Raw genomic sequence first — 8,204 nt, 5'->3', positions numbered from 1 at the left:
CACTGGTCCCGGTACTGACCCCTGAGACACACTACTTGTCACTGATCTCCACCTGGACATTGAGCCATTGACCACCACTCTCTGCAATTTCAAAAGACTGATGAAAATGAAAAAACTCAGGTGACATCCAAACATCTCAAGTCAGGAAGCTATATCTACTGCAGGATCAGCATGTGGCTGGCTGAGATTAGGGTGTGCAAATCTTTGTATGTAAACTTTGTTTTGATGAATGTCCTATTTTTTTAAAGGACTGAAGCAGAGATGGGCACTGCTTAGCAGTCAGATTGTCAAAATATCCCTTTTGCTCTTTTCACCTAAAAAGCTGAGTCAGATTGATAGTGGTGCTTAAATACTTAGAGATGATGAAGAACAGCAAGGGTCAGAACTGCCTCTTGCAGCTGTAGACAGTTACAGAATAAAATACCAAAAACGGAAGATACTTAACTGCGCTTTTTTCAGGAAGATGAAATGAGCACTTATATCTGTGACTTCTCTGAGCTATTTTGGATGTCTTTTTTAAGGATGGAATAAGCTTCACTCTAAAAGGTCTATTTCTCTCAGTCCAGTAATGTTTTTTCAGAAGCACTTAGACCTTTATCTGCTATTGTAATTGAATTCTTGAACTGTATGAGGACTACCTGTATGACAAGTTTTATCTTTGCTCTTCACATGAGGACAAAGGTTTTTTACCAATATCATTTCTTTATGGTGCTTCAAGGCTTGGTAATATTTGTTATAGATCAGTATGTGCAGTTTTGGGAGGATCTATAATGCAGATTCCTCAGGAGTCCTGACTATTTTGAAAGAAACGCACATGAACTTTTAAGCCTTATGGCCTTCACATATATTGATGGAAATACAGTTTCTTCAGTTAGCTATCAATGACTTGGTTTGGCTTCTGCATTTTCTGAAGCTGTTCAGGAAAATGGAGAAAAAGAGGAATAATCCATTGAACTAATTTAATTGCAAAGACAAAGTAAGACATAGAGCTGGAAAGCTGACAAATGGATGGAAAAGTCAGTTCTCAGCAGTTTTCAGACACTTCCCTCTCTCTCCTGAAGGTTACTTATTTCTGCACAACCTTTGATCTAAAGTCCTGTGCAGCATTAGAAAGGGAGAAAGAATATTTGCTGGCTGTCTTACTGTCTCCTTGTAGAAAGGAGAGAGTTTAATGAAATGGTGCAATTATACTGACAGAGTCAGAAGTGCGCTGTATTCATTCTTCAAATCTAGACACTGCTCTTGAAGACTGTCTGGAAAGGCATTCATCAGCATGGCTGAAAATATTTGCATCTGCATAGTGTAGCAAAACCTGAATGAGGGCTTATGTGTACACAGTATAGAAAAGATGGTCAAGCTCTAATTGCGGGGTGGAAAGATATTTTGATGAATTAAAACAAAAAATGTTTCATATTTAATATAGAAGAGCAGCTAATGATTTTGAGGCTGATACAAAATGTAGTAATCCACTCCAGAAGGTATTATACAACTCCAGTAGATGAGTTCGTAGCATAATAATCATTCTCTCTGTCTCTTGCTCTTTTCTTTATCAAACTGTCACTTTAGGGAAAGATAGAAGGGGAAAAAAAAAAAAAGAGGCTATTGTACAACTGGAAGTCTTTGACAGCAAAAATAAAATGCTGCTTTTCTCTTTGTTTTAAGATTGTAATCCCATAGGTTCTTTTCAATCTTGGTTGAATCTGAAAGTGTTATGATGCCTTCATAGACTTTAACTTTTCTGAGTGCTGCCATTGTGCTAGGGAGGACACCCCCCTAAAACTATAGGTCACAGAATCATAGAACCACAGAATAGCCTGACTTGGAAAGGACCCACGAGGAATGTGGTAACATCATAGAATCATAGAATGGCTTAGGTTGGAAGGGACCTCAAAGATAATGCAGGGTACCTTAAAGATCATCTAGATGATGTGACTTATCTTCCTTCACAGCTGTAATACCTGTAAAATCTTTGCTAATAGACTGACAGACTGAAGCTGGTGCCTCTTATGATGAGAAAACAAAGAAAGATTATTTCATCAGCTGTAGCTGGCTTATCTCTTGAGCAGAGACACTACCTTTATCACATGGTACCGAAAGAGTTAGCTTTTCTCCAGAACACTGGATTTTGAGGCTTCCAGTAATGCAAACACATCGCAATGTGGGCAAAATCTATGGTGGGGGCAGCCCAGCCATGGCCGAATTCTCCCTGCTTCAGTTTCCCACGAAATAAGTAACAGTCAATGGGAGGCATTTCTTAGCTTGCTTCTCCAAGTTACTTTTTTTACGTGCAGTTTGGATGAGCTGATTTAATTATTCTTGAAAGCCTTCCAGAGCTGGATCTTTTCTGAACATCCAACAACAGGAGAAGAACCTTTCTTCACCAGGTCACTTTGTTATGACCCAGACAACCTGCCTCTGTGTTCAGCAGCACAGGCAGAAGAGCAATACATGCCAAGTGGGAGGAGTACGGACAGTAGGATTTTCCGGTCATATTATTGAAAATTGGTTTAGAGGTATCTCATGAGGCTCAATGGCTCAATAACTGCAATACTTGGATTTCAACCAAATGATAAGATCCTGGCTTCTGATTCAGATTCCATGGAATGCAGCAGATGAATCTGCTAAACAACACAGAAATGTCCATCAAATCTAAGACACAGAAACACAGTCCCAAGAGCTTCTCCAGTCCTTTGCATTTTGAGAGATCAGCCAGGACTTCTCTGCTTTCCAGGAAGTCCCCGTCCTTTGTATACCTCAGTTTCCTTTCCTTGTTCACATTTATGCTAAATGACTAGCAAGGAGATTGGTCTTCAGCTAGTGAGTGGAATATGACTAGAACTTGGCCCTGAGGTCTGACCGCCCCATAAGTGTGTCAAAGTCTGTAAATTCTATCCACGCTAGCATTTGGGGGCAACACTATCTTTACATGCCAGCACTGGGAACACAGAGGAGACATTCAGCCCAAATAGTTACAGAGGCACTAGACAACCCCACAGGCACATAAACAATTGGCAGTGCTTCATGGAAACCAGGAGAAAGGCTTGGCTCACCTACATTTGCTGTTTTGGGATGGGAAGGAACCTGTATCTTCTTGGAAACAGATGAAAGAGTCTCTTCCCTTCAGGAAATCTGCTGACAAAGCTGGCTTATCAATGTATGATAAGAGGATTCGCAACACTTTCCCTTCCTTCTGAAAAAACCCAACACACAAAAACCTAAACACATCTCCATGTTGCTGCAAATCTTCTGATGACTCAAACTAACAACTCAAAGAACCATACAATTCATCGCAAGAGTAGACCCATTTTCCTCAGAGAGCACAATAACAAGCATGGCAACATTTTCATTCACTAAGCAGGTGCCTTTGGGGTACACCACTTTTCCTAAGGCTCACATCCAAGCAGCGCTGGTCTCCTTGCCATATGTGACCTCTCTTCCCCAGCATCTCTGGTTTCTTCATTACATACTGCACCTACCAGCGTAGATAAACCCTAAGAAGTGCTGAAAGGAGACATAACGGCATGAGCTATGTGATAGCTGCTGACAAGCCCCAGTGCTTCAGTGGCAGCCAAAGTAACAGTTTCATCTCCATTATTCACTTAGTCTGCCCTGGAAAACATTTCTGGTGTAGTTACAATTAGTATTACCATGCTGGCAAACTCTCTTCAGCATGAGCATAACTATTAACTTCTACTCTGAATGAAATAACTCCCCATCCAGACCTGGTAAAAGCTTTCTGATAGTCCTGTCTCAGGATAAGGATGGTATCTTATGACTCAAGCTGCTTCTATGGTGGAAGCAGTCCAAACGCAGCTTTCCATGTGAGAACTCCTGGGTAATCCAAATTCTGAGCTGTGGCAGGAAATGAGCCAGGAGGGACAGCTGAATCTGAAAAAGACGGGCTACTTCAAGATGCTTCCCAGTGGGATTCTGCGGGGAGCCACTGTCTCTTGCTGAGAAGCAATCCTATTTTCTGAGAGATCTACTTTGAGTCTTGTTGCTCTTAGCTTCATGAAGATTTTTCTGCAAGGCAGACAGGGTTGGTAAAGTCAGCCACTCCCTCAGAGAAGGCTTCTGCTAGTCTAGAAGTATCTTTAAAAGTGAAATCACATTCTTAACTTATGCTGGCAAGTGATTAGGGTAGGCCCAGCATGAGGCTGCCAATGCCGATATGTCACAGTAAGTATGAAAAATGTGGGTAGGTTTCATTTCTTTAACAATGCATTGCAACTCATGGGTCATGCATCTGTCAGACTTCAGCATTTGAATCTGCATCACAGACATCTGAGCAGCCACTGGCTGACATTCAGTACTGCTCCTCTGAGCTCACTAACTCTCTCTGCTTGTCCTGCTGAACTTTCTGTGGCCACACCATCCATTACAGCTACCCAAAGGGACGGGAAATCAATGCTGGTATCAAGTAAATGCAAATTCTGAGTCAGCCACATGGAGCAAAGGACTCACAGCTTCCAAATATGGTATCAGACACAACGTGGAAGCTAAGAATTGTGGTTAACACAGTTCTGAAAATTTCTGGGCATTTTACCCAACACAGCAGGAGAGTCTTCAGATGAATGAACTGGGCTCCTGACACTGTGCGTATAAATTTTCAAGTGGGTTTTACTGTCTCCTTTCTCCAGAGGAAACAAGGGCCATGATAGACACACGCACACACACACAAAATCAGTTACAGAAACACACACAGACAGAAGTCCCTAAGATCAGCTTGTTGATGTAAACCATAATAGAGAACACACTTCGGCTTGCAGAAGATTCTCTGGAGATTTGCAAGAAAAAAAAGTATGCACACTTTCTCTCTACTATTTTTAAGCCTTAGTTTCAAATGGTTCCTCAAGCTCACCTAAGCTCACAGGCACCATCTTTGACAGATGAGATGTTTAACTGATTGGGAAGAACTAAGCAGAGTGGAATATGGCAGTAATAAAATATTGGTATTCCATTGTCTTGCCTTCTGAATTGCTCAGTGTCTGTGGTAGGACACTGTGCTTCTGGACCAGCCATCTAGTGGGAGTCCTTAGATTTAGGAGGATCTGTCAGATTTCAGATTTCTCCATGCTTTCAATTGGGATGAAGAAAGATGGAAAGATGAAGAAGATGTCAATGGCCCATGGATACTTTGTGCAAAAATGTAGCATTCCACTTGTAACATGCATGGAAAAGTCTAGCTGCAGAGGGCAGAGATAAGATTTGAAAATGATACTTGGCATCTCTGTTATATTGCTAACCCCTTCCCTTCTCCCTTGGGATCCTTATTTTGTTATTGCTGGGATTAACAAGAAAGGGTTATTGTCAATATAAAAGAAATAAAATCAAGTAATCCAGTGATAATCCCCATTCTTATCAATTTAGGTATTCCAGACTGCCTGCCTTCCTTGCCTGCCTTTCTCAAAACAAATCCAGAAGGTTTAAAACGTACTCTCGGAGTTGTAAAATCCTAATTTTGGGGACAGTACTAGCAAATCTCTTATAGACTATTTCAGGCATCACATGGATAATCGGCTTTTGCCATTCTGCGTCTGTAGTTCAAATGCCTGTGGAAAAACTGGGAGAAAAAAATGTTCTGCTAAGAGGAGTCACTGATCTCACACAATGCTTACAGCCACCACCACAGTGGGAATTAGTGATGAAATATGGATTCAAAACTGAATCTTCTGAAGTATCATTAAGAATCCTTCCTTGTGACCAATCTGATATTCTTTGCAACTACCACAGAAGTTTTAAAAAATGCATGAAAATTCCAACCTTCTTTAAAACTACAGTAGGCAATTGTTTTGGTTTTCAGATTCAGATCAAAAAGATTATTCTGTGATTTAAACACATCGCATTTTTGCAGCCAGCAGTCAAGGCATTAAAAAAAGAACATTTCTGTCCTGAATGTCTGTGAATTTACCATCTGCAGAGAGTAAAAGTCTCGGCTGCTTTTCACAGTCACATACCAATGGCCTGGTTCTGCCTTGAGCTAAATTCCATTGGATTTCTACCACTATCCAGCGAGGACAATGCTGTTCCCTAAATATCTATCCAACGTGTAAAAAAGACAGTCAAAAATGTACTCAGTAGAAGTCTCCCCTCTCCCTACAGTGCTGAATATTTAACTGTTACCACGTAGTGAAGACTTGCTAAATATAGACAGTATGGATTTAGCAAAGCTTCCCTTCACTATAAAAATATTAGATTTTTTTCCCTTCCCAAGCTTCATAAAATTTGTATAAGATCTTTAGTCTGGAGTTTCAAAATCATAATCTTTAACATTTTTAATTTTCTTCCAGCAGGTGGAGGTAGATGTGTGCTGGATTTCCTTTGGGAAAACAAGTGAGACAGATCGTTCATAAAGCAAGTCTACGTGCACCTAAACAACTGCTTGCAATATTTGATATACGGTCTAGTGTTTTCCTTTATTTACCACTCACTTTTGACTCATTCTCAGCACAACAGAGGGAATGAAGAGGAGAAAGATTTCTGCATTTGGAATGTGAAAGTACTTTTTCTTCCTTGAATCCCTGGGAAATTCTGTGTGGATACAATTAAAAACTCATCATAAAGTTGAAAAAGTTCATACTACTCTTAATTTGTTGTCTCTAATTTTCAGCTTTTTCCTCGCAACCTCAATTTGGAGATCCAAAGCCAGCATTATTCTGGACAATGTTTTTCTCTAGAAGACTTCTGTCTCACAAATGGGCCAAATGTTTGAGGTAACAAGGGTTTGATCACATCTGGAAATCCCATAAGAAACTCCTTCTTTATAGGCTACCTATCTTTGCCTTACCATTTTCTATAAATACTTGTCAGAAGGATACATTTCAGGAGATATTTTCCATGTGCTTTCCCTAAGACAGCCTGTTCTCAGGTCATCTCCATGAAATTATTGGTGTCCAGACAAATATGAGAGAGGGGTCACAAACCTTGTAGTTCTCAAGGGAGCTTTCTCTCAACAGGCTTCATTGAGTACAGGAGAGCCTCTTTTCACTAATAACTCAGATGCTCAACTCCAAACATTTCCATCCCATGTTGATCAGATAATGGTCTTTAAAAAACTGTAACTGCCATTGCAATGGAGAATAGAGGAAGCTGAAGACTCAAATTCCTGAAGGATTTGTGTTCCAACCTTATGGAATTCCTGGCTTGTCAAAGGGATTAGCATGAGCCTAACAAGGCTCATCCGCATCTTCTCATTTGAGTCCATTTGGGGCAACGAGGGTTTTTCTCGTTGGGTTTCATTTGCAGCCCCCTTTTGATAAGGGCTTTCCCTGGAAAGCCTCAGTTGTCAGGGTTAATGGCTTAAGCAGTGTTGATAGATTCTGTTTATGTTGGGTGAGGGGGTTCAGGTGGCCCAGTCTAATGTAAGCTTTCCATCAACTGTAAACAGCAGCTTTTTATGTCAAAGTTGTGTTTCTGCCTTTTGACAAAGCATTAATAGATCTACTGAAAGGAAGAATCCAGAGCGATGACAGTGGGAAGAGCAAAGAGGTTTAATAGGTCATTTCCAGCACAAATTCTGATAATTTGACAAAGTGGCATGTCTTTTCTTCCAAGGCCCCACAAAGAGTTCATTTCTACCATATGCTGGCTCCTGTTCTGCACCAGGAGCCATAGGGAAATTGAGACTGAGATCCTCCTTTCTTAGTTGTAGCAGAGATCTTAGAAGGCAAACGGAGAGCTGTGTAGTGTGTGACACTCTTCTCATCTTGGATACAGGTGCTAGAATTAGAGAAAAACCAGAGATGGAGGGATTTAACTTAGATCACACAACACAGCCTCACTCATTGCCTGTGACTCCTGTGGAGTATAAAGCTTTCCAGCGGGGTCTCACCTACTTCTGCCCTAGCAACAAAGAACCAAGCTGATACCACCTCCTCTATGTCTTTCTTTCTCAGGGATCTTTTCCATCACTTGCAGGCCTTCAGGATAAGACGAAGCTTATCTTTATAAGTATTTATTAATGTCGTCAACTGATGAACTGGCAGGAGAACAATCTGTCGGAGCAGTGAGTATGCTGAGAAATGACCAGCGGGAGGGCTGGCAACAGCCTGTAATCAGGTTTGCACCATCTGATTTTGCTTCTCTTAGGCTGATGGATTCTTGGCTCAGACCCAGTAACTTGCAGAGGGTAAAGGCTGGCAGCTAATATTTTGGCATAGGAATTAGCAGAGCTATCCCAGAATGGCATTGCAGGATGTCAGAGA

This window comes from Numida meleagris, chromosome 7, assembly GCF_002078875.1.
Source record: "Numida meleagris isolate 19003 breed g44 Domestic line chromosome 7, NumMel1.0, whole genome shotgun sequence".
Classification (NCBI taxonomy): domain Eukaryota; kingdom Metazoa; phylum Chordata; class Aves; order Galliformes; family Numididae; genus Numida; species Numida meleagris.
This window is presented reverse-complemented; position numbering follows the sequence as displayed.